Raw genomic sequence first — 26577 nt, forward strand, 5'->3', positions numbered from 1 at the left:
AGTCATTCTTCCTGCTGCATTTCTAAGTGCCTTGGAAGTCTTTGCTTTGGAATAAACAGGATCATGTGGCATTTGATTTGTCTTTTCTCCCCTCCCATCCACTGGCAGGCTCTGGAAGAATGATGTATAAAATCATATCCCAGCTAATGGCTGAGATACCCAATAAATGCCTTTAAATGCTTTTGTGAGCTTCAGCTTTAGAACTAAATGGCAACAAATAAAATGTACGATTTAATATGCCTGGAGAATTTTTAGATAAAACAGGAATCTATTGGAGGATAAACTATTTAAGAATTTCCTTATGAGCCAAACCAGCTGAATGCAGCTGGTATATGCAATTTTCTCTAATTTTGACATCTCTACTGTGCTTTGTGAACACAAATTTTAATAATACTTAGGTTTTGTTGCTTCCTATATTGTGCATAAAATTAAAAGGAATCCATTCAACGTGATAAACTCCTGGAAAATAAGGGTTATGTAGAATTTTGCAACGAATAGTACCATTATCAGGAGATTTGCACTTGCATTAAGAACAGTGCAGACTTATGGGGTGAATTAATAACTATTAACTTCCCACTGGAACAAATGCAATGTCAGAAGATACTCCCTGCGAATTCATAGTGTTCTAATGCCAAACATTTGCTGGGATTTAGTGTTCTGGAAAAAATCATAGAACTGTTACAAAAATTATGCTGCTTTTTCTTACTGTGCTCTGCAGCTTATGGAGAATAGGAGGAGCAAAGGTTTATTAACATTATTTTGCCATGGAAATCTGGGCAACTCCTTGTCTGGGTTCCAGTGGCACTGGTAGGAGAAGGATGTGCTGGGGATGTGTTGCTGAGAGAATCACTCACAGTTCTGCTCTCACTACACTGCACTGTCTTCCAGGAGTCCAAAAGCCACACTACTTTCACTGCAAGGCTTTTTCATTTTTATGGGCCTTTCTGTTAAATAATTGAAAGGGCAAGCTGTTAAAAACAAGAGCGTAACGACAGTTCCTTATCTGCATTACTGGGGAATGCTCAGTGTTAATTGTTCTGAGTCGACATCGATGGGTTTTGTGGGTGTTTAAGGAAAAAAACAGCCAAACCACAGGGGAAAAGAGCAGTTCTGCTCCTTAGCTTTGACCAACAGGAGCTCTGGAGAGAGAGATCTGACTACTGGGGTTTGAAAACAGACACACAGAATGGTTTGGGTTGGAAGGAACTTTAAATGTCATCCAGTCCCACCCCCTGCCACGGCAGGGCCGCCTTCCACTATCCCAGGTTGCTCCCAGCCCAGTCCAACCTGGATGTGAATACTTTCAGGGATGGCCTGTGAGCTCCTACAGCAACTGCAGCTGGTTTTTTTCCTTCATCATAGATTTACAAATATTGGGTAAAGGGGAAGAAGGAGATGCAGGTTCCAGCTCCAGGCTTGGATCCTGCATCCTTGATTTTGCTGTGAGGTATCGGAGAGGCACCACAGCAGCACAAGAGATGCAGATCAGAGCATTCCCCTGGGAATGCAGGTGATCTCAGCCTATGGAAAGGGTGTTGAGTAGCCTGTGCTGGAGCTTCCTCCAAATGGGAGATGACAGCCAGGAATGACTTCCCTGAGGTCACTGGTTGGAAAGCAGCAGAGCCTTGTCAGCTTGCTCTGCCTGGATTAGGGTTACAGGCAGACAAGCTTGGGAGGGTGTGAAGGTGTGTTAAACAACTCAGCTGGGTAATTTAGGTCTAAAACCTGACATCATTAGCGGGATATTAATTGGGGAATAGTCTCAGTCAAGGAGTGTATTTGCTCTCCAGTGCTGTCAGCAGACACCATGAAATAAAGGCTGTCATTTTTCACCTTCTCGAGCAGCACATTCCTGAAGTTTCTGGTTTAAGCAGGTTCTGGCTCTGCTGGAATTGTGAATTATCCATGTATAGCTGGATCTGAGCGTGCTGATTTTGGGGAAAGTGCACAGATCAGTCTGACTTTGCTACAGCAAAGGCTTGTACAAAAATGAGTTTAGTTACCCAAAAAGAGGGATACAGTAGAGCAAAAAACTGTGTTTCGGTTGCTGTGCTGCAGGGGAATAATGGTCCCTAATGCTGCAAATCTTCATAAAAACTGGTTGTAAGATGCTTTTGAAATGATGTGAAGGAAGAGCCAAACTCTGATGTGAGGGGAAGTTATCTTAAATACAAACATCGGTGTGAACGCCCCCAATCTCAACTCCCACACTCTCAAGTTCTCATCCAGCATGAGGACTCGGGAGAAGGCTCGGAGTTGATGGATAGCACTGGTGCAAACAGCTCATTCCAGGTCACCAGGGAACATGTTTTTGGTTCCATGTGGGAAGAACTGTGTGGAGAATGAACAGGGAAACAATGAGAGCAGGCAAAGATGGTGTGGAGATGTAGAACACAATGCTCCCAGGTTTCGTGGACCTGGGACAATGTGGAATAAGACCTTAAAATAATCATGGTGTCCCTGCCTGTGGCAGGGAGTTGAAACCAGATGGTCTTTGAGACCCCTTCCAACCCAAACCATTCTATGATTCTGTGTTTCTGGATTTTAGGATGGGTTGTTTGTGATATGGATGATTAGGAAGTGCATGAAATAATTCAAGACCTTGTTAAGAATATTTTTGTCTGAGTTATGTACTCTGCCTGTGAAGCTGCAGAAGGGTGGCTGAGAACTCCCCTGTTATTAATGAGAATTGGGTGATAACTCCAGAACTGTCTGGGTGAGGCACCACAACCAGACAGATAATTTGCATCCCCTTTATTGTGGCTTTGTGTGCTTTTATCACAAGGTGTGAATGCGAGAATGTAACACATTATTCTCACTGACTTGCTCAACTAGAACTACCTAAAATACACAGATTCCTCTGGAATTCAGCAGCTTAGGCTCAGTCTGCAAGAAGGGCTGTGTGTTATCAGTGTTACCAGGCAGTTCAGGCATAATTTCTGCTGAGTGACTCTCTCCAGCAGTGGGATGTTTTATCTGTCTCTCTGTCAGCTCCTCAGAGATATCGCTGTGTTTTATTTGCCGATGGCCTTGATACACAAAAATGTGTTAAACTGATCCACAAGTTAAATTTCTTTACTCGTGGATGTCTCCTCATTCATTTCTGTTGGCATTCGCAGAGAATAATGAATATAATAACAAAATGGGCACGAACAACCCAATCACTAATGGTTTGAAGGAGACACTGGGCTCGTTGTAGATAAAGACACAAACATTAGTGATTTTACTGAATCCTGTCCTCTTCCTTCTCCCAGGAGGCAACTAATCAAACCAAAAGTATTTTTCGTGTCCCTAACTTGAAAATACAGCCCTGAATTGACACACCTGCTTAAGTGGGTTTGTACTGAGAATCAGAGAGTCCCCGTTCCAGTTTTTAAAGTCATTTCCACCGTGGTTGGGCTTTATAAGCTTTCACCTGACCAAATCCTTCCAAGCAACAGGATCACAACCTTGGCATGAGCATTGGGAAAAAAGAAAATGGAAGAGGTGAGGAAGGGAAGGTGTAAAACAAGCAGGGAAAGTGGGGAAGTGCACAAAACAAGCAAAGCCTTCTTTTTTTTTAACTTGTGACAATTCCTCCTCACTTAGACCAGATGGAATGAGCTTCCAGTGCTTTTGTTTTTAAACTGGTTTAATTTTGTAGCTGTGTGGGCTTTATTTGTAGGCATGTTACAGCAATCATGGGCAGGCAAAAATAACACAACTTGCTTCTCTTTCCCATGGATGTCATAGACATGAGGTAAGGCTGGGGTTTTGTGAGGTGTTCAACTCTTTTTGATGTGGGCTGAGTCTGAGACGAGGTATCAGCGATGTGCAGAGTCTGGGGAACGGGACGTGGTGGAGCTCCAGCACAAAAATCTCTTGTAATGACAGATATAGAAGTTCAGATCTGCACCCAAATATAGCAGGACTTGGAGGCCTTCAGCTTTTAAATCCACCTCTGTTTAATTCAGACTGTGAAAATGGCCCTTACCCTTTTACACTGTATCAAATCCAGCAGATTTAGCTGGAAAAACTACTTCTGGAGTAAAATCCAGCAAAGTGGACACCAAGATTTGCTGTTTGATCACTGAATTATTATTTTTACACCCAATTCTCTTTGCCTGTGAGACTCTGCATGGATGTGGAACTGGAAAGCAGCTTTAAGGCTCTGATCACCCCGACATGGGGCTGTGCATGTTCATGAACAAGGTGAACTGTTGTCAGTATTAAGGGATAAGTTTTCTGCCTGAATGTAGTAAAACTGTAATAAATAACCTTCAAAGTGAGGATCTGCTACACTACAGTAAGTGAATTGAGTGCATTCTGTGTGGTCAATAACAATTTAAAATTGGCAGTATCTAATGAGTCGTACTCGTGTGTGTTCATAGGTTATACAGCATTTTCTAAGCAAGCACTGATTTTCAGAAGCAACTCCCACTGAATTTACCACTCTGAGATGATTTTTTTCCCATAAAATATGCTCATGATCTCATTTCCATAAAGCCTATTTAATTTGCAAACTGATTAGTAAAAATACAAAGGGGGTAGGGGCTATAAAGTAGATTTGTTGCTTACATGTTTTTTAATATCTCACACAAATTCTCAGCAGTTCTTTAAATCGTGGCTGTCAGAAAGCAGAATATTAACAGCTAGTTCAGATAATCACGTGAATTTTTTATGCTCTCAGATATTCTAGATTTACTATCATTTCCTCAAGTGTGCCTGAATTATGGGACCAGACATCCTCCGTTCTGCCTGACCTGTGGTCAGAATGGCCTTGAGACATCACAGCTCAAGAGCTTTGTGGAAGTATCCTGACATTTTAGCCTGGATTTTTGGCAGGCTCGTAGGTTTTCCCTGGCTTTCACCACCACATCAGTCACGGCAAAGGATTGGCATGGCTAAGTTTGGCTTTTAAATTCTGCAGAACAGAACATCAGTGTTGATATTTCCTTGTCCTTTGCAGAGTCTGTGGTTGAGTCTGGATCTCCAGGTAACTAACGGTGTGCTGTGGTGACCAGTAGGGTTTGGACACTGGTGGTGCTGGTCAGGAAGGTGATTCAGCAGCTCTTGGGCTCCTTCTCTATGTTCATCTCCACTGAACTTTCCTACTCTTTGTGTCCCCTCTGATTTAATTAGATATAAATTCTAATATATAATACTGTATGTGTGTCTCTCATGCAAAAATGCTTCGTTAGTGCAATAGTTAACTGGGAAAAAAACCCACAGTGATGATCTTATAAGGTACTTGTTTGTGAGCTTAATTAGTAGAAGGGTGCATTGAATATTAGGTGCTGGCCCTCTTGATAAGTAACTGACACTTTCTCTTCTGGTGCTCTTGCCCAGCTGCTTTTTACGTGTCAATCTGGGGGAAAGGCACTGATTCTATTCAAGATTAGAATTATCTTGAGCATCTTGTTAAAAATACACATCGTTAATAATGATGGAGTCCTAAAGAACACACATTTTTCATCAAGGGCATCATGACATCCTTACAAAAAAAAACCCCCCAAAAAACTGATTTAATATCAGCCTTCCCCATTCTGTGAAGGCAGGATGCTTTCGATGCAACAGCACCTTAAACTCTGGGGCAGGAATTTTATTTTAGAACTGTTAGAACAATTCCATCTGAGCCTTTGGATTAGCAATATACATTATGAATTTCTCCTGAAACCAGGGACCATATGCCATCACTGTAAGGCAGAATATCAACCTCCAGGTAGGTGATAAATCAGTAATATCTGAGCACTGTGATCTTTTCATCTGAGTCTGAATTTCTAATGCCAGAAGAAAATCCAGCTTTTAACTTAGAACTGGTATTTGTACTGGGAGAGAACAGATCATTGTAGTGGAGACAGAGCAGGCTCGTAGGACACCAACAGGCATCACACCAAGAGTAAGGAAATACGTTGCTCTCCCTGCTTTCGTATTTTTACTATAGGTCTGTTCCCTTGAAATTCTACATTAAATTCATCTGAGTACATGGCTAGGACAGTTGCATGTCATGTGATTATTTTTATTTATTTATTTTTAGCTAGTAGTTTTTCCAGCCAGCAGCCTGATTTTAACCTTGGTACATGCAGCATTCCTGGCAGCACTGTAAATGTGAACGGTGAGCACCATGGAACACTTCAGGAGAGGGAATAAATTCCCAGTTTATATCAGACCTGACCTGTTACTGGTTTGCCTTTTGTTACCGCTTGCCAGCAGGGAAAAAAAAATTGATTCTTAGAGGCTGGAAAAAACAGGTCTTCCCAAACTTCCCAATCCCAGAGCCTAATGAGTTAAATTTTCCTCCGAGCAGGATTTGAGCTGCTTAGACACACAAGGTCAAACGGAACCGCTCCATTACCTATTCTGACTCGTGCAGAGAGGGGGGCACAGCTCCTTTGGGACAGAGCCCTCGGGAGACGGTGACATAAGCAGGGAATATATTCCCTGCTCCCAGCATTGCAAGATGTCCCTATTTTTCTGGGGCCGGCTGCCCCCCGCCTCCCCCAGGCTGATCCCAGCGAACTGCAGTCCTGCATCCCCTCGCTGCCGTAACTCCCTGTAAACATGGCATTAAGTACAGGCGTTGAGGTCACGGGAGAGGATTCGGACTAGAGATAGGGAGGCAAGATGGAAATGCAGAGCGGGAAGCTTGGGATGCCTTGCAGGATGCAAGGATTGTGACTTCAGGGATGGATCCCTGCTACCTTTTGTCCCGTTTTCCCACGGCGTTTTCACGGCATCCCCGATTTGTGCCGATGGTGATGAGGGACTTGGGTGTATTAAATCGTGAGAGCCCTGCGTCTCGATATTCACACTTCACTGAATAGCAGCAGTTCAGCCCCCGCGGAGGATTTTTGGGTTGGTTTGGCTTTTAATAGCAAGTTAAGGGATGAACGCATCCGATGCTCCTCCATCGCCGCGCCGTGCGGACACTTCATTAGGACGGCTGAAGTTAATAAGCAGCGGTAGTTCCTCGCCATCAGCCATGTGAAAAGCTAAAGCACTTCGTGCATCCTCCGAAAATCCTCCAGCTACACCTCTCCCCTCCCAGGCACCGCTGGAAAGGGAGCGGGGAAAGAAAGGCTGGCATTTTGCTAGATCGGGATATTCTCTCCTTCTCTGTCACGAAAGTTATTGGATGCAGGAGCTGTTCCCAGGCAGGCAGATACGCTATTGCATAACGCTGGCGCTCAGCGCCAGCCTTTATCCTCATCCCTACGAAGTTTTCCGCTGGAAAAACCAGCGGAGCGGGGGGTGTTTTTGGGTCTGGGGGCGAGCGAGCCGCGGGCAGGGCTGTCCCTTACCTTATGCTTCCTCACGCAGAAGTGGCGGTCTGGGCGAGCATCTCCCTCCCGCCGCCGGGGCGAGCTGGGCGTCAGAGCCTCGGCGCATCTGCCGCGGAGGAGCCGCGGAGCCGCCGCCGCCGCGCTCCCCGCTGCCCTCATGGGCTGCGGCGGGGGCTCGGAGTCCGGGGGTCCCCTCGGCCGGGTCCCCGCCGAGGGGAACTTGTTGAGCGGGACCGGCGGGCGTCCCCCAGCCGGGCGGGAGCGGGGAGGAGGAGCCGGGGGCCGGGCTGGCGGCGGGGGCGGGCGGGGGAGGTGGGATGGTGGGATGGAGGGATGGAGCGATGCTCGCCGCGCGGGGTCCGCGCAAAATGAAGGGGGGAACCGGGAATCCGCCGCTCGCAGCCTCGCTAAAACCCCACAGTTACTCCTCTGTTTCCTCGACGCGTGGATTCGTTAATAATAGATTCATACACACCGTCCCCGAGCACCCCGGTTTTCCAGTTGCGCTACGGGAGCACTGGAGCAGCCGCAGAGTGGGTGATGCTGATCCACTGGGAATCTCAGCGAAGCACTGGGTTAAAGCTACGCGGCTGCGTTTTATTGGGAGGGCAAGTGTTTGAGGTGCTGAAGGAATAGATGCTCCCATTTGCTTTTAAAGCTCGGGGAAAATGGATGCGAGTTCAGAGCAAAGCCCTTTGGTAGAGCAGCCGGGATTGATAAATGCGATAATGGGCTTAAAACTTCAATCCCATCTTTCCTCATTCTCTCTCAAACCACTTTGTCTTTTTATAGAAGGTTTAGTTTTTCATAGCAAAAAAAGTTGGAAGTTAAATGGGTCGTGTGTATTTAACCAGACTGACTGACAGAAGATGTCACGAGAGGCACGGGAATTGGTCCGAGTTGGGAAGCGGTGGGTCGGTCTCCTTTCATTCTGAGAATTCCAGTAGTTTTGCTGTTTAATACTTTTCACCATGGCATAAAACTCACCTAACCCAGGTGCCACCAGGTGCAGGCCACAGTTTCTCTGTGGTGGCACCGCCTTGGCCATGGGTGGCGTTGATGAGGATTGTTGATTTTGGGGTTACTGAAGCAGCCCCTGATTTGAATTGGCAGCTGCGAGCGGCCGGACGAGCCCGAACCGCCCCGTCAGTGCCAGGGCTGACAAACACCTCAGCACAGGAGGGAGGGACACCCGGGCTGGGCACTGCACGAGTCAGTGCATCCACAGGGCAGGATGCAGCAGAATTCCTGGCTGGAGTCCTGGGTGTCTTTCTGGAGTTAATTAGCTGGAGCAGCCCATTGCAACAGGGAACGCACGGCGCTGCCGCAGCGGCCGGAGCATCGCGCCGGGGCCAGGCTGGGCAGGGGAGAGAGAGAGAGACCCCCAGAGTGGGCAGGGACATCCCTGTGGGCACAGCTGCCACACAGACATCGGCGTGGAGGTGGATCCACAGAATTCCTCGCTGGTTAAACTGCAGTTTGGCTGTGCAGGACTGGAGCAGAGCAGTGTTCAACAAATCAGGCAGTCAGCAGAGGGCAGCTAAGTTGCTCTCCCTGCCTGTACCTGTCCAGGTATCCGACTGCCCTCCTTCCTCTGCTCCTTACTCTGCAAGTTTGCTGCTGATCCCTAAAAGAGGGTGTCCAAGGGGGTGATTTCTGCATCAGCTGCTGCTCTGCCCTGGGGTAGGAACTGGGGGCTCCCCAGTCTGGTGGCACAGCTTCGATCACACTGAAGATCTCTCATGGTATTTTATCAGAGATTCTTTGTCCCCAAGACATCAGTGGGGAGAATTAAATATCAACTTGCTTGTTGATGTGACAGCATCCACCATGCTTTTGCTTTTTTCCTTTCTCTGCTTTTCTTTCCAGCAGTGCTGACTTGCTCTATTCCAGGTCCTCTGTGGATTTCTCTGTACCAAAATAAATGTGTTTTTTGGCTGCAGCCTGTACACAGACGTGGCTAAAATTACATGGTAGGGTGACCATGTTTTAAATAACGTGTGCTACTTGCACAGAGGAAATAGATCAGTGGTAGGAGATGCTGTTGCTTTTCCCAGGCTGAAGATGTGACTTTGCACAGACCATGATTACTAGAAGAAAATACTCGATATCCTGAGTGACTTGAAAGGAGAATCTCTCTGACAGAAGCAGCAGTTAAACATCATTCTTGTCTTCTCCATAATGATATTTAGAAGCTGTTGTCTCAGGGCTGATTAGCCTTGCACAGCATTATGCATATGCCCCATTTATAAACCATACAGCATTTTCTGTAGATTTTTAGGGAATTAGAAAGTACTTTCTAGTTCTGGACCAGATTCACGTGTAACTACTGACACCATTGGTGTGCCCAGGGATATTTCAGATGAGGGTTTGTGAAGAATGAAGTGTTTCCTGATTATTGTGGTTCACGTTACTGTAAAAGCACGTAGAAGTAAATACACTGGGAACCTGGAAATGCTTCATCATCCCCTTTGCCAATTTTTTAGCCTTTAAAAATGCTGAGCACAACTGTTGCATAATGAAATGTAGTGTCAAAGCAGTGCTTGAGAAGGGGGAGAGAGGTCGGGCTTCAGCCTGGGAGGATGCAAAGAGAAAAGAGACAGTTCAGTTTAATTGTTTTAGATTACAGATTTATTGCTCCCCTAATGGAGTGTCCTGCCTTCCCAGGTTGCCTTTTTCTCCCAGTGTTTGTCAGGGAGGGGTGAGCACTGCCCAGGGCTGTGATGGTGTGTTCCCATGACACGGGCAGGTGGGTGGGTGGAAGTCCTGCCTTGGACTTACGGAGTGAAGGAGAAAATCATATATTTGAGACCATATATATATATATATATGTATTTTTAGTGGTGTTCTCTGTGGAGAAGTACAGCAAGGGGTCCTTCTTCCACACTGCTAATTGCATAATAAATTTGGGGAGGAGTGTGTACTTATAAATGTTAATCTTCTAGCACAGCCTGATGTTACAGACTTCAGATTTTCCTTGGTTTTTTTTTTCTTAAATTCAGCTTCTGGGAGAGTGTGAGGAGACAGGGCATTACTGAATGACTGAGGTGCTGGTGTGGGAGGGTCAGCCTGTGCCCTCCTGGTTGGCAGCACCAAGACCTGTCCTCCCCACGCTGAGGTTTTGGCTCAAGGGCTGCTCCTGGGGGGCTGTGTGTGCTGAGCAGGTGTTCTGTGTGATCACCCTTCACTAGAATGTGCAGGTCCTACACTGAAATGCTAAAATGTGATTTTCTGGAACAGTCTATGAAGTTCTTGTCATTCTTTGAGGAAACAAGCTGGAATCCAGCACATGGAAAAGCATGTGGCAGCCAGAGCTGGAGTTATCATTGGCTGTTCCAGAGAGCACCAGCGAGGGGAAGGCGATAAACCAACACCAAAGGGCTGTTCAGAATCAGCCTGAAAGCTGCTGTTCAAACTTCCCCTGGTTTGAAACGCTGAGGGGCAGGTTCAGGGGTGAGTTCAGGGCCCTGTGAGTAGGGAAGAGCCAAGGAAACGTCCAGTGTCACGTCCAGGTGAAGGATGGGCTGGAGATGCCCCTTGGCAGGCTCTGCTGAGCTGCTGATGTGTCTGGGGCTCGGGAAGGTGTCACAGCTTGGGACCATTCCTTCAGAGCCTGCTGTTGGATCTACCTTCAGTAAATTAGGAGGTGTAATTTAAGTCCCAACACTAAATACCTGAGCTAGGCTCCAAGGGATATACACAGTCCTTTAGGACCAGCCTAATTTGTCTCAGAACATTACAGATTCTGTTTTAGGTGAAAGAAGGGTGAAGTTCACTGCATTTGAAACACAGATGTGGACAATGTTGTATCTTTTCTCCCTATAGTCACTTGGGCCCAGTGCTGTCACCCAGTCTTTGCTAAAAGCAGGTATTTTGACATTGCTGAATCTTTATTCCCATGAATTAGGTGCTTTTTCCAGGCCTTTGGATGACATCTGCCTGCCTTCCTGGACTACGTTGGTTATTTGTTTATTTACTTATTCCAGCCTGCCATTGGAAGAAAAATGGTGGGATGTTAAATATGCTTCTCTGCTCCAGCTGAGGTGGAGGCAAACTTGGCTTGAATTTCAAACAGGTCTCCATGCAGTCAAATCCTTGGAGGTGCTCCTTGCTTTGAGGAAGGATTTATTCTGCTTGGCTGTGATGCCAAAGAAATAAGGTGTCTCAGAGTCCTGTTCAGCAGAAATTTGAGGGATTTGATGTAGTGTCTTGCACCATGATAAGTTTTTTCCGTGAGCTTGGACAATTCATTTGAGCCTGTGCTGTTGTCTTTCTTTATCTGTTGAAGATAATCTTTATCTTTTGAAGATAAAGTGGATTTCAGCCTATGTGTGTAATACCCATAATACCTGTGTGCAGCTAAAATATTAACCAGCTCATTGAGGGAACTGCTCTTTGTGGGTTTGCTGCTCTAAGAAAGAAAATGCTGAGTAACCTCATTAGCTCTGATAGTTATTTCTGTGCTTTGTTGGGATAAGTAGGAGCAGGATTCAGTCCTCTCTCTCAAATTCTCTTTAGAAGAAAATATAACAGCAGGTTTCAGCAGCTAAAGCTGAGATTTTGGGTTCCAGTTGAATGGTGTCCCATCAGGAACCCAGATTGCTGTAGATGTTTATCATTCATACGAAGAAAAAAATCTGAATTTTCTTGGAATAAGAGTGGGAGTTTTTTCTTATTTCCACTGTGTTTCTAGTTCAGAAAAGTTCCCTTTCAATACACAGATATTTTTGGGAAGAGAACTAAAGTGGTTGGAAATCCTTGTTTGTTCTTCTGAGGATGAGGATTCTGATCTCTGGTGGTGAGGAATCATTTGTCTGATCAAGATGTTCTCAGTAGGTGCTGAATTCTGCCCTGGTTCCATTATCATGCAGCTTGTACAGTGTGGAAATAAATGAGGGGCTGGGAGAGTGTGATGTATGAGACCCTAAATGGCTGCATTTTGTTCAGATTTGAAAGGCAGTTTAGCTTGTCCTCATTACTGATGACTTGTGCTTTTATAGCCCTTCTTTCTGCATTTCAGAAATCCTTTGTGCCCATCTGAATAATAAATCACCCTGTTTGATTTGCTCAGCGAGAGCAAATGTGGAATTACATCCTTATTAAGATGTCTCGAGAAACTGGGAGTGTGGGGGAATTTGTTTTTAAAGGAACATTATGCCAACTTTGTTAATATTTTGGTTTGTCTCGTTTATTTTCTTACTTTTCCAGATTCCGGGGATTTCTCTCTGACTGCTTTATGGCAAAGGGAAAAATACTGCCCTGCTTAAAAATAAAAAAATCTGATCAGACTTCTGATTGCCTTCAGACAAATGGTTTCAGATGTAAGCACCTAATGAAATTTGGAATGAGCACGAATTCCATCTTAAAATTCAAGTTATGGACCAAAAAAAAAGGCAGATCTAACAAATAATGGGGATACTGCATCTGCTTCCTATTTGCTCTGTGGTGGAATATATTATTTATACAACATTGATTTCATTAGATGGAGGATTTAATGCAACTTTTCTGTCAAACTGGAGAACATTCAGTGTTATAAAGTAATGTAAACTCCCAAACCCTCAGCAAGGTTTTCTCAGTTGAAATACTGAACTATTTAAAATTTGAATAGAGCATAAAAATATAGACTTTTATATGCTTTTACATGTTGCCTTAAAGTTAGAAGCCCAGAGAGCATCCTGGTCCTATTGCATAATGTTTAACAGGAAAAACAAGCCAAGATTAAATGTATGAAACAAGTGAAAAATGAAAATATGAAATTATGGAAGAGAGAAATAAGTGACCAGAGCAAATAGATGTAAATTGAACACACCATTTCTGCAGGTGCTCTGAGTCTAAACCAAAATTAGAGATTTTGGCCATAATGTTGAGAAATGAACTCTTTAGCAGAGTTTCTAAAATCCCTGAGCAGGCACCAAAATCTAATTGCCCTCAATAACTTTGATGCACGACACAGAGATGTGGTGGCAGTGAATAAAAAGGGATATAAAGAGGCAGGTTGCAGTATCGTGGGCACCCCAAATTTAGCCATATGCTCACAATTAAGAGCTTCCACTCCTTTATTTATTTTTTTTTCTAAATAAAATGACCTAAACTCTTAGCTTTTGCAAATAAGAATATGCTACATTCATGACTGACTGTGCAGACACCTAAATCTTTTATGTGTTAAAATATATGTGACTAAGTTTTAACTCAGGAATATGAGAAGTTGTTTTTAAAGTCCGAAAATCCTAAAAGCACAGGTTATTTAAATAAGTTGTGTTGTGCAGGAGCCTGATGATAAATATGGGAAGCCTGATAATGACATTAAATGAGTTTACAGTTGACAGCAGGAGCCAAGTGAAGTCCTTCTTAATCCGTGGTCTGTAGCTCTTCAAAATACAGTTCAATAAAGTGCCTCTGTCTTTATAACTTCTGGGCACTATATTAAAAACCATTAAAAGCAGCACCACATTTTGATTTTCTTCAATTTTTAAACAATTTTAAATATTAATATGTAGCAGCAGTTGAGGAGCATAATTAGCAGATGCCTTAAATCCATGGGTGTCCATCAGCATTGCAGGAAAGCCCAATAACTGAAGGGGCTCTTGGGAAGGAGGGAGAAACCTCCAAAACCACAGAAATAAATTAGTAGTTTTGGTAATACTGTGAAACCTCCTCAATTTGCTTCTAGGAATTCAAAGTGGTGCCCCAATATTTGAGTGTTTCCACATCCCTCCCTTGTCAGTGCCCTTCTGCCCGAGCCTGGATGGGGAAATTTTTTGGGTGAGAGCTGGAATGATTGTTCCTTGTCTCCAAACTTTACTTGACTTCATGCATTCCCTCGGTGGCCTTGCCTTTGCTGCCTGGCTCCAGGACTTGCGGAGACACAACTTCCATGTTTTTCACTGTGTGTGGAAAATAAGTGCCTCAGTTAAAAGTACCATCTCATATTTGTTTGAAATTCATCTCCTGTTCACTCCAGCAGCTGCCTCCTGTTTTTCAACCTGTGAAATCTGGAACACCAGCTGTGCACTCCTTTCATCCACCACCACTATGGATTTGGAAATCTTGGAAAAATATAAATCCCCTCTCTGTCTTCTTGGAAGAATCTGTGACTTTGTGGCCTCTTCTCAGGAGGGAGCTTCTCCAGCTCCTTGTCCTGGAGGCACAGACTGGTTTGGGTTGGAAAGGACCTTAAAGACCATCTCATTCCATCTCATTCTACCCCCCTTTCCACTAGCCCAGGTTGCTCCAAGCCCCGTCCATTCTGGCCTGGGACACTTCCAGGGATGGGGCAGCCACAGCTTCTCTGGGCAACCTGTGCCAGGGCCTCCCCACCCTCACAGGGAAGAATTCCTTCCCAATATCCCATCTAACTCTGAACTCCAATAAAAATCTCTCTCCATCTTTCTTCCAAATCCCCTTTAAATACTGAAAGGCCACAAGGTCTCCCTGGATCCTTCTCTTCCCCAGGCTGGGATTTTAGTTGCCCTTCCCTGTACCTCCTGCAATCCCTTCTGTCTCCCTCAAGCTGTGGAGACTGTATTTATTTACTGAACTCAAGTTTTCCTTCCCTGTGAGTTGCTGTGAATCCAAGTTTTCCTCGAAGGCTGGTAGGAAACGCCACCGGGGCTTTATTTGTGAGCTGAGCTTTTCCTGGGGCCGATGAGCTGGGCTGAGGAGCTAATGAGGTTTGTTTGGATGTGTAATTCTGTTATTTCACATCAATTACCCAGTGACAGATAAGCTCTGCAGGAACTGATTATCTAAATAAGGGGCTTGATATCCTGGGGGAAAGCTGCTGGGGACTGAAGGTGATGCTAAATGGACAGGGAGGGACATGGTGTGACTGATGCTTCACCTCACACACATTTTTTGGTGGCTGAGACAAGTTGGGGGGAAAAAGGTCAAGCCCCTTTCTCTTGTCACTGTAAAATCACAGGGTGGTTTGGGTTAGGAGGGACCTTAAAGCTCATCCCATTCCCAATCCCTGCCATGGGCAGGGACACCTTTCACTAGACCAAGTTGCTCCAACCATGTCTTGACATCCCATAAGAGCTCATTTAATAGACAATTTATGATGTGGTGTTTTTCACAAAATTTTAATTGAACTTGAAATTATCTTTTGGGGCATTTTTTGTTTGTGATTTTTGGTGATTTTCTTTAAATGAAAACTGTTTAATTTCAGGTGTTATCCAAAATTACTAGGTGAAGATTACTGGCTAGAAAAACCCCAGTGACTGGAAAAAGCAAAATGCATGTTAGTTTTTACATTTAATAAGGAAAAAAAAGAGTTTTAGTAATACGCAGGGATGCAATGAGTACTTCCCTTTTATTTATTCATGTTTATCACTTGCCTTGAATTATAAAGATATTAATTCCTACCTACCAGTTAATGACTTTGGGTGATGTTTGTACTCTCTTTATGCAGAAATTGCCCATATACCTCACAGTTACTTATAGGAACAGACTTAACCAGGGTTACTTCTGTAGCCTTGAGAGACTTTTGTCTTGCTCTAAGTAGCTTTTCTAAGGTATTTTTAAAGCATTTTTTTATAATCCTTTTTTTCCCCTCCCCAACAGATGAGGAATATTTTCAGCCATACCAACAGAAGTAATTCTTACCCTTTTCAAATCTCATTTTTGCCAAATGTCAGGAGTGGGATGAGTCCTGTAGGCTCTGCCACCACACAGGGTTGGTTTATTCTCCTGCTGTTGTTTCAAATGTTACACCTAAAAAAATTGTGGTTATGATGGTTCTGAATGCACAGAAATTATGTCAGGAAAAGTACTTTGAAAATAATGATACTATTGCAGTAAAATAGGAATAAAACATTTCACTCCTGTTTTGAGAACTGAAGATGGGATTAATTGGGATTTTTGAGATCTCTCAGGTATTTTGCTTCTTCAGCTTTTCATATTTTCAGTATATCTAAGTAGTACTGTATCATATAGAAATATTTGAATTCTATAGTATTTTAATCATAGAATCACACAATGGTTTGGGTTGGAAGGAACCTTAAAGCTCATTTAGTTCCACCCCCTGCATTTCCACTGAGCTTTTGCTGTGCACTGGTTTGAATTTTATTTATTCTTTCTTAATATTTGTTTCACATTTTGAATATATATCAGAGTTACTTTGTCTCAGTTGTACTGTTCTGAGAGGATTGAACTTGGCAGAGTCTGGGATGGGAAATCCTGAGTGAGTCTGGGCATGGAACTGAGCATCAGAACATGGAAAAGAGGTTCTGCTTAGTCCTGTTACTGCCCAGCTGGGAGGAAAAAAAGAAGAGGGTGTGGATGATGGAATATCCATGTACATTTGCTTGGAATGATGTGGGAAGGGTGAGCTGAGCTCTGTGGACCAAACCAGCCCCTTCCCACCACCTTCCCAGGCACACGACCCGTCCCTCTGCTGCCACTGCAGCCATAAAGGTTGATTTGTACTTTGGAACGTTTTAAATCACTGGTTTTAATCTTGGTTTGGATTTAATTGCTTTTTTCAGAGAGAGATTAGTTCTCATTTAGGTGTGGATTTGTAATTAAAAAACATCTCTCAACTTAAGTTGCTTTTGTTGCCCACACGCATCAGCCACACGTGTGGGAAAGCAATTACAGAGCTGAATATACTGAATATACATTTAATCCTGGTGTTAATGTGAGGGGCATTGTTAGAACGTGATAAATGACTTCTTATTTGGGAGGAGATTTACTTTTTTCCCTTCTGATTTCTGCCAAGACCAAGTTGGGAGGAAAAAATGAAATTCAATTATAAATCAAAATTTATTTCAGTGGTGGAAAAACAGCACTTCAAAAGGCTTTGTTGTTGCTGGAATATACAGAGAGCACTGGATATGATGAGGAAAATTACCAAAACATGTTTTGCACTTTAGAGGTAGTGAGTTGTTCAATAGAGAAGTTATTCCCCTCAGATGTTTTAGGTGGGTTTTGGTGGGATTACAAGTGTAGAAAAACCTGAATTACCTTTATCTGGAGTAGAGCTGCCTGCTCAAATATTCCATTCCTTCCTTCAGGAGTTGGAGGATATCCCTGGAAGTGTCCAAGGCCAGGTTGGACAGGGCTTGGAGCAACCTGGGCTAGTGGAAGGTGTCCCTGCCCATGGCAGGGGGTGGAACTGGATGAACTTTAAAGGTCCCTCCCAACCCAAACCATTCTGGGATTCTGTGACCTTGGTTTTTCCGTGGAATGGAAAAGGGAATGAGATGTCCTGGTTTTAAAATATTTAGTTTGTTTCTCGACTTCCAAGTCTCTGTTGTTGATCTGAAGTCAATAGAATAAATTGAATTTAAAAATAAGAATTGTGTGTGTGTGTGTGTGGGAATTCCTGTTTCCACACTGTGGTTTATTTGCTCCGTGAAGTTTGTCCTTTACCCAGCTGATAGTCCCCTTTTCTCCTGCTGGTGTTGGATTTCTGCTGAGTTCAGGTAGGAAAAGGATAAAGAGCCTTTTATCAGCAGCATCCTGTTGGAGCTTATTGTGCTGAATGTTTTGGTCATTGTTCCAAATCTTAATAAAAAAGGGTTTTAATTAATTCAGTTTTCTCCAGTAGAAATGTTCATCTCCTTTTGCTTAGATTGCATGTTAGAGATTGATTTCATATTCTTTTCATGAGGTACCTTTGAAGCTCTTCTGGAGACTGTTTAGCAAGAGGTTGTCTGAGAGAATCCCCCAAAGTATTCTGAGTTACTGTGAGTTTAATAAGAAATAAAATTCAAATTTAATAATGTTACAGGAAGAATTGGGTCATTCTTGGAGACTCAGCCCATGTTATCATTTCAGGTTCTGCAGAGGAGTCCTTCCCTGTTCCCTTTAATTAACTGCAAAGTATTAAACAGGTCTGTGTTCCTTGAGAGTGGAGATGTGGCTGCTCCTCCAAATAACTACAGGGAGTCTCCCAGAAAATAGAGAAATCTGAACTTTTGGCTTTTTGTTCTTGAAGGGAAACACTTGGGAGTTTTTCCTGTGCTCCTGGAAACCCTGCACACGTTGGACAAAATGGAACAACCTGAAGGAGTTACAGGCAAAGTGAGATTGTCTGTGCAAGAGGCAACCTGTGCATGTAGGACAAGGATAAAACTCTCCTCCTCTGCTCTGGAGCCAGGCTGGGAGAGCTGGGGGTGTTCACTTGGAGAAGAGAAGGCTCCAGGGAGACCTTGGAAACCCTTCCAGTGCCTAAAGGGGCTCCAAGAGAGCTGGAGAGGGACCTGGGACAAGGGATGGAGTGACAGGAGAAGGGAAATGGCTTCCCACTGCCAGAGGGCAGGGTTAGATGGGATACTGGGAAGGAAATGTTGGGTGTGAGGGTAGGGAGGCCCTGGCCCAGGTTGCCCAGAGAAGCTGTGGCTGCCCCATCCCTGGAAGTGTCCCAGGCCAAGTTGGACAGGGCTTGGAGCAGCCTGGGCTAGTGGAAGGTGTCCCTGCCCATGGCAGGGGGTGGGACTGGATGGGCTTTAAGGTCCTTTCCAACCCAAAGCAGTCTATAAAACTTTCTGGTATACAATTCCCATGGGATAACAGTGCTGAGATTCCCATCTGTCCCCATGGGAGAGCTGGAAGCTGGATGCTGGATCCAGGTTCTTGCAATGGCTCTGCTTCCATGGCCAGCAGAGCTCAGCCCACAGCTCTGCCACAGCCTGGCCTGGGACCCCATGGAAACGCTCTCTCTCGTGGTGCTTCTGGTTTCGTGCCTCTGGCATGGGAATAATGGGATTTCTCCTTCCTCTGGTGACTCCTGTTCTAACTCTGGACCAAATCTGCAACCTGTGCATCAGCAGGAGCTCTGCTCCTCCAGCCCTCACCTTGCATGTCTCCCAGAGGAGCACGGGGGTGATTTGGGAGCCAGATTCCAAGGGAAGAGGCAGGTGAGGTGAGGATATTCCAGTAGGCAGGGAAGAGCAATCTCACTTCTTTGAAATTCCATGTTTGCTCCTACTGGGTATTAATCTGTACAGCTCCTCTTAGCTGTCAATGTTGGGACAGAAATTCTAACTGGAAATGGATCCTGTCTGGAAATTGTATTTCTCTCGTTTACCGTGGTGGTGGGTTTGTGTGAATACTGTTAATTTTGGTGCTCTAGTGTTAAATATCATGGAAAATTGAACTTAAGTTAGAGAAGTCATAACCAAGGACCAGCCTGTTATCAGCAGTGCTTCTGTATTTAATCAGTTTTCCTGCTCTTTGGGGAGGAGGGAATGAGAACATTGCCTGTGATGGGGATTTCATTTTGATATCATGCAAATATGAAGAGAGCCTTGTCTTTATTTTTACCACTGATGAGAGCCTGGCAGTAATTCCTGTCTGCAAGGACTGTGTCACCTTCTGCAACCCTGAAAGCTGAGAGCAGCACATCCCATCCTGCTTCCCCATGAACCCCCTTCCCATATCCACTGTTGTCTCTCCCAAAAAGTTGGTAAGGGAACAGCCCCCAGGGTGTAGTGTGATAGTTTATGCTCTAAACAAACCAAAGGTGGGAACTAATTAAAAAATGCAAAAGCTTCCCCCAGGAGACCTCCTGCAAACAGCTTTTTAATCCAGGGGTATCCAAACTGCATGGTTTTATCAATTAAATTTTGATTGCACATATTTCTTATCTTTCAAGCTCACTGAGCCCCTCAATAAACCAGTTGCTAAATAATTTATGTCACAACAGTCGAATGAGAAGCAACAAAAGTGGAATAATTTGTCTTGAAAATGGCTGTTGCTTTTAGGTGCGTGTTCATCTGGCAGCATCACCTGCCTGGTGTGAACAGGGGGTTCATTTAATAGATGATAAATCTTCCCTTAATATTCCCTTGGTTTGTCGTGGGGATACCTCAGTGCAGTGATTTGCCTGCTGCAGAGCCAATATCCATAATACCTGTAGCCATCCCAGTTCCTGGGATTGTTGCAGACATTTCCAACACAGGATGCTGCTTATCTACACTTTTCTTTTTTTAAGGTATTTTGCAAACTTTAAATTCTTTGCCTGGTCTGCACCAATGTCATCACTTTATTTACCTGGCTTTCAACTTTCATTGTATTTGATAAGTAAAATGGAGTTTCTGATTGCATTAGTCTTGTTTTTATTTTTGCTCCCTCAGGGATTTCTTGAGAGGGACTTTGGACAAGGGCATGGAGTGACAGGACAAGGGGAATGGTTTTAAAGTGAAAGAATGTAGGGTTAGATGGGATATTGGGAAGGAATTCTTCCCTGTGAGGGTGGGGAGGCCCTGGCACAGGTTGCCCAGAGAAGCTGTGGCTGCCCCTGAATCCCTGGAAGTGTCCAAGGCCAGGTTGGAGAGGGCTTGGAGCAACCTGGGCTAGTGGGAGGTGTCCCTGCCCAGGACTTTAATGTCCTTTCCAACCCAAACCATTCTGGGATTCCATGAAAATGTCAGTGACATCTCTCTGCTCTGCTGTGAGTTTGAGTCCTTGTAGCCCTTCCTCAGAGGGTGCTCCTCTCTTTGGAAGCTCTTCCTCAAACAGGGACTGATAAAGGGGCCCTCCAGCTCTTGTTCCTTCTGCATCTCCTTCCTCGTCCTTCCCAAAGTGTCCTGTTATCACATGGAATGGTATGAATGGCTTTGAGCATCAACCAGTTATAGTTAAAATAAAAATCAGGAATTCTAAGTCCCAGAATGGTTATATTCCCACATTCAGTGCTGCATTTTAGGAGAATTTTTAAAAAATATATTTATATGTCATTTCCTTTTTATTTTATCCTATTTGAATATTGGCCATTGCCATAAATACAGTTGTTTTCTGTATTTTATGACTACATTTATAATTCTGTTACCAACATTAATAGATGTGTAAACCAAGATACCTGGAACAGATTTATTGAGGGCAATTCTCCAGATTTTTGGTGAAATGGTGTTTAGCATAGCAGGGGGAGAAAAAAAATGGGGAAAGGAAATTGCATTTAGAAAACCAGAAACAGTCCTGACCTTGAGGACTGTTAAGCACCGTGGGTTCCATGGAAGAGCCTCCTGTTCAATCCCGACACTGTGTGGAGCTTTTAAAAGCAAAGCATTTTTGGTTAAAATGCACTTCTTTGAAAAAGAGCCCTAAAAACATGATAAATGTTGTTGTTAAAATGTCTCATTAATTTTTTGCTTGCTTTTTACAGAAGTTACTGCAAACCACTTTCAAAGCAGGGAATGCTTTGTGTGTATTCCCATTGTGTGGATTTTGGAGTTTCTAACCAGTGAACCTTTTGCAAAATGAATTCCAGTTGAGCTCTTGTGATCTAAGAATCCCAGACTGGTTTGGGTTGGAAAGAATCTTAAAGCCCATCACATTCCACCCCCTGCCATGGGCAGGGACACCTTCCACTAGCCCAGGTTGCTCCAAGCCCCATCCAACCTAGCCTTGGACACTTCCAGGGATCCAGGGGCAGCCACAGCTTCTCTGGAAATCCATTCCAGCACTTTACCACCCTCACAGGGAAGAATTTTTTCCTGATATCTGGTCTAAACCTGCTCTCTGTCAACTGTAAGCCATTCCCTCTTGTCCTGTCCCTCCAGGCCACTCTCAGTAGTCCCTCTCCATGTTTTTTGTAGTCTCCTTCAGGTACTAGAAGGCCCCAGTTGGATTTGGGTTCTGGTTGTGATCTCTGTGAAGATCCTTTTCTCTTCTTCTCAGAGGTTTCCCTGGATTCAGAGCTGTGGGGCTTTTTGCCCTGCTCTTTGGGAATATAGGATTTTCCTTCTAATGAAACAATAATCTAATGAAACAATTCCTTCTGAAGCAGCAGATCAGAACCCATGGAAGTGTTACAGCACAGGAAGCTGTCAAAGGGAGATGGTTGAGTACATTTACCTTGCTGGGGCTCACTGGGATTGGGAAGGATTTGTCGGAGGAGGGTGATGGAGAGCTGCTCCCAAACAGGGCAAGATGTCTGTAGGTTTGGTCCTCTGTTAGCATTTGGCAGTTGAAAGAAGTTTGGAAACTTTTGGACAGGGATTTTTTGCTAAGAACCAACTGAACTACCTTCCCCAAAAATGGTATTTCAGAGAATCATGGGATCATTTAGGTTGGAAAAGCCCTCTGAGATCATGAGGTCCAGCCGTTCCCCCAGCACTGCCAAGGCCACCACTAACCTGTGTCCCCAAGTGCCACATCCACATGGCTTTTAAATCCCTCCAGGGATGGGGACTCCACCCCTGCCCTGGGCAGCTGTGCCAGGGCTGCACAACTTTTTGATGAGGAAATTTTCCCTACTCTCCAACCTGAACCTCCTGGCACAACTTGAGGCCCTTTCCTCTTGTCCAGTCTCTCATTACTTGGGAGAAGAGCCCACCCCCCACCTGGCTCCAACTTCCTTTTTCAGGTGGCTTTTTTTTCCCTGTGGTCCTCAAACTAATTTATTTCAGTAAAACATGAAGTAGGAAACTGAAAAATGAACTTTTGACTTTTGTTGCATTTATGTCGCATCCACAAAGTGATTTGTGTTAATTGCAAGAGCTTTTGTCAACTTAAACTTTTATCTGAGGAATGTTTTGCTTCTTAGTTTGCCACGTAGGAGTTGTGCTAAGCCATTCCTGCAGGGACCCAGCGTGGAGCTGAGCTCTCCAGTGTTCTCTTTTATGGAAAATGCCTCATTTATGCGGCCTGGAAGAGCTCCTGGATACAGCACTTTGCAGGAAAGGGACTGGGAAGTGTGGGCTGGGTTGGGACTGCTCTGCTGTGGGAAGGGCTGAGCCCATGGGGTGGCAAAAGAGGGGTGGGTAGATCTTGATCTCCTGATGGTGCAGGATTGGTCCCCAAGACAGGGAAAGCTGGGAGCTTGTGGCTCCTGGCAGCAGCAGAATAGTTCTGCTGTGCCTGAGGGAGGCTCTGGGGGGATCTGACTGTGCCTGAGGGTGTCGAGATGCCAGAGGCAGATTCCTCACTGCAGTTCCCTCCATCCTTGGAGCTTTGAGATCCAAGGGGGTGAAGCCCAGAAGAGCCTGGTCCAACCATGGAATAACAGAGTCATTAAGGTTGGAAAAGACCTCCAAGATCATTGAGTCCAACCAGTGCCCAATCCCCACCTTGTCACCCAGCCCAGAGCACTGAGTGCCACATCCAGCCCTTCCCGGGACACCTCCAGGGATGGGCACTCCACCACCTCCCTGGGCAGCCCCTTCCAATGCCTGAACACCCTTTCCAGGAAGAAACTGTTGATGTCCAGCCTGAATCTTCTCTGGCACAGCTTGAGGCCATTTCCTCTTGTTCTGGAACCTTGGAGCAGCAACCCTGGAGAAGCCTCCTGAGGTTCCTCCTATAGATCATTATCCCAGTAGGACACCAGGATGCTGTTCTTTGATGCCCCACCTATCAAGATGGAAAATTTCCTTAGACCTTTTGCACTTTTCAGGAAAATCAGGTCTTTTTAATTCTTTCCTATTTTGGAAGCTGGGCAGGACCTGATCATCAGCATTGAAGTCTTGTAAGAGATTTCCTTTTAAAACAAGTTTTCAGTTGACTGAGACTGAACTGTGGAGATCAAATCAGGATCTATAAAATATGTTATGAGGCAAACCAAGATTTTCAAGACTAAATAAAGTGATATTCACCTATAAACTCTGATATCAGTGCTCTGCATTCTGCATAGACTTACCCTGGGTTGACCTAAAAGAGGTTTTGCTGTCGAGGCAAGCCCTGAGCTCCTTAAATCATATCAAATAGAGGAGGTGGCACATCTTTTCCAGGAGCTGTGGGAGCAAAATTTATCAGTGAAAATGCCTTCCTGCATCTTGATTGGCAAAGAGAGGCTTTATAATAATGTTTGTGGCAGCAGGAAAATCCCCAAATATTTATCACTCCCCCTATTGCAGACGTTCACTTGTGTTTCTCAAAGGGAAAAGACTCCCATGTTTTATTCCCCGTGTTCAAAAAGGCAGGATTTGGCCTAAGGAAATGGAAAATAGTGGGTATTCAGTAAGAAAATGTGATAAATGGGAACATTTGGTACTTGTTTGTATTCTGCTGGTGAATTTACTGTCAGATTTTCTATTCCAGGAGAAGAAATGTTTGTTTTAATACTGTGAGAAATACATGTATGGATTTATATACATATATATATATATTTATGGACCTTAGGGGGTTTGCTTTGTTTTGGTTCTTTTTCCTGCTCTTACTGGTGTGATGCTGCTGGTAAAAGCTTCAGGAATCTGTGTCAAACTCCCTTTGGGATGCACTGAAAGCTGCAATTCCATCCAGCTAATAAATATTACACAATATAAAATATTCTTTAAAACAAGAAGTGATGGGAGACCCTCTGCCTTACCCATGTTGGGTTGTATAATATCTTTATACTATAAATTATATGAAATATATTATTTAAATGAGCAAACTGATCTGCTGACAGATTGAATTTTACATTTTCACAAACCAGTATCCTTAGAAGTTCCCAAAAAGTTGAAATTTGGGACATTTTAGAGATGGATTTTTATCTTTTGAGTCGACGAATGGTGGCAGTTTAATTTGTGGCTTCTAGAATAGGTTAACAACTGATTTTTAGTTCTTTATTTGTTGCTGATGTAGAGAGAATACATGTTGTAAGCAAAGAGAAAACTTCATTTTTATATCTTTACAAACTGGTAATTGTGAGGGACTTAAACCCTTTTCAACAAAATAGGGTGAAAACATTCTGAAAGCCAAAATGTAGATAGTTCATTCAAGTGGTTTTGGGATTTTTGTTTTGGTTTTTGTTTATTTATTTATTTATTTACCCATTTTTTTTTATTTAGCTGTGTAGTCTTTTAAGGACATGTAAGGAGATTTTTTTTGTAAAAATAAATCTGATTTACACTTTTTGATCATTCTTGAACATGGAAAGAGGGACATTGCACTGAAACATCCTTAAACTCAATGTATTTTTGATTTCTCTTAGATTTTCTCACTATACATAAGGAGCTTAATAGTCCCAATTTAAAGATTTCCCTGAAAGAAAATGCACAAGACTGTTTAAAATAGGATATTTTATCCCTGAGGGAGAAAAGTCTTGGCATGTACTGTCTCTCCTTCAGGGAATTCTCTTCTCATTCTGAAATTCCTCAGTGTTAGTTTTACTTGTGGGGTTTATTTGATATGAAAATTCCCCTTCTTGTACCTGTTCAAGAGCCATTTGAACATGGAGTGTCTTATTTTAAAGATAATTTAGGGAAATAGGTACTTTTGGAGCTTTCATGGGCCTCTTCAGCTTTTCCTTCAGAGCTCAATGGTGCAGAAATTAAAAGTAGTTTTACAGTTTGGAATTTCATGTTCTTTTTTTTTAATATAAAATTAATTTCTGAATAATCAGGCATCGTTTCCAAAGGAAAAAGGGACACTTTGGTGTTGTGTTAAGTTTGATTTTCTTTTAATGTGGCTGAATTACCATCCTTCAACATGGGAGCTGGGCTGGCTTCCCTTATGACAGGCTTGCAGATACTGGATCCCATGGTTTTGCTTTGGGAATACTCGAATCATGGAATAGTTTAGGTTGGAAAAGTCCTTTAAGATCATCAAGTCCAACCATTCCCAGCACTGCCAAGGCCACCACTAACCCATGTCCCCAAGTGCCACATCCACATGGCTTTTAAATCCCTCCAGGGATGGGGACTCCACCACTGTGGAGTCTGTTTCAGGGCTGGACAACCCTTTTGGGGAAGAAATTTTCCCAACATCCAACCTGAGCCTCCCCTGGCACAGCTTGAGGCTGTTTCCTCTCCTCCTGTCCCTTGTTCCCTGGCAGCACAGCCTGCACGCCCCCAGCTCCCCCCTCCTGTCAGGGAGTTGCAGAGCCAGAAGGTCCCCCCTGATCCTTCTTTTCTCCAGGCTGAGCCCCCCCAGCTCCCTCAGCTGCTCCTGGTGCTCCAGACCCTTCCCCAGCTCCATTCCCTTCCCTGCACACACTCCAGCCCCTCAATGTCCTTCTTGTCAGGAGGGGCCCCGAATTGACCCCAGGATGTGAGGTTTGACCTCAGCAGTGCCCAGCACAGGAGGAATAATCACAGTCCTGGTCCTGCTGGATGCACCATGGCTGGCACAGCCCAGGGACCACTGGCCTTGTGCCCACCTGGGCACACCTGGGCTCGTGTCCACTGGTGACCAGCACCCCTTTTCCCCCAGGCAGCTTTCCAGCCACTTCTCCTCCAGCCTGGAGCTCTCCATGGCTTGAGGTGACCCCAGGTGACCCACTGGCCTCAGTGCAGCTGGTTTGAAAAGAAAGAGTGAATCCAGCACCCCTGTGTTTGGGCAGGAGAGACATTAATTGTAATAAACTGCTTACAAACTGCAGTAAATGTGCTCCTCTGGTGTGATAGGCTTTGATTATCCTACTGTCTGTGTGGCTCCCTCATTTCTGAGC

At 44.2% G+C, this 26577-nt stretch overlaps 2 protein-coding genes across 3 annotated transcripts in view; one reads left to right on the forward strand and one right to left on the reverse strand.

The window, feature by feature from the left end:
- FAM196A (family with sequence similarity 196 member A) overlaps window positions 1-7383 on the reverse strand; it is a 40815-nt gene extending 33432 nt beyond the window's left edge. Inside the window, exon 1 of the mRNA XM_017809242.1 lies at window positions 7281-7383. The gene's annotated coding sequence lies outside the window, so the exon portion shown is untranslated. The remainder of the gene's footprint in view (window positions 1-7280) is intronic.
- The window catches only part of DOCK1 (dedicator of cytokinesis 1), a 278725-nt gene that overhangs the window by 124627 nt on the left and 127521 nt on the right, over window positions 1-26577 (forward strand). The window lies entirely within an intron of this gene.

This window comes from Lepidothrix coronata, unplaced genomic scaffold (assembly GCF_001604755.1).
Source record: "Lepidothrix coronata isolate B3197 unplaced genomic scaffold, Lepidothrix_coronata-1.0 Scaffold25, whole genome shotgun sequence".
Lineage (NCBI taxonomy): Eukaryota > Metazoa > Chordata > Aves > Passeriformes > Pipridae > Lepidothrix > Lepidothrix coronata.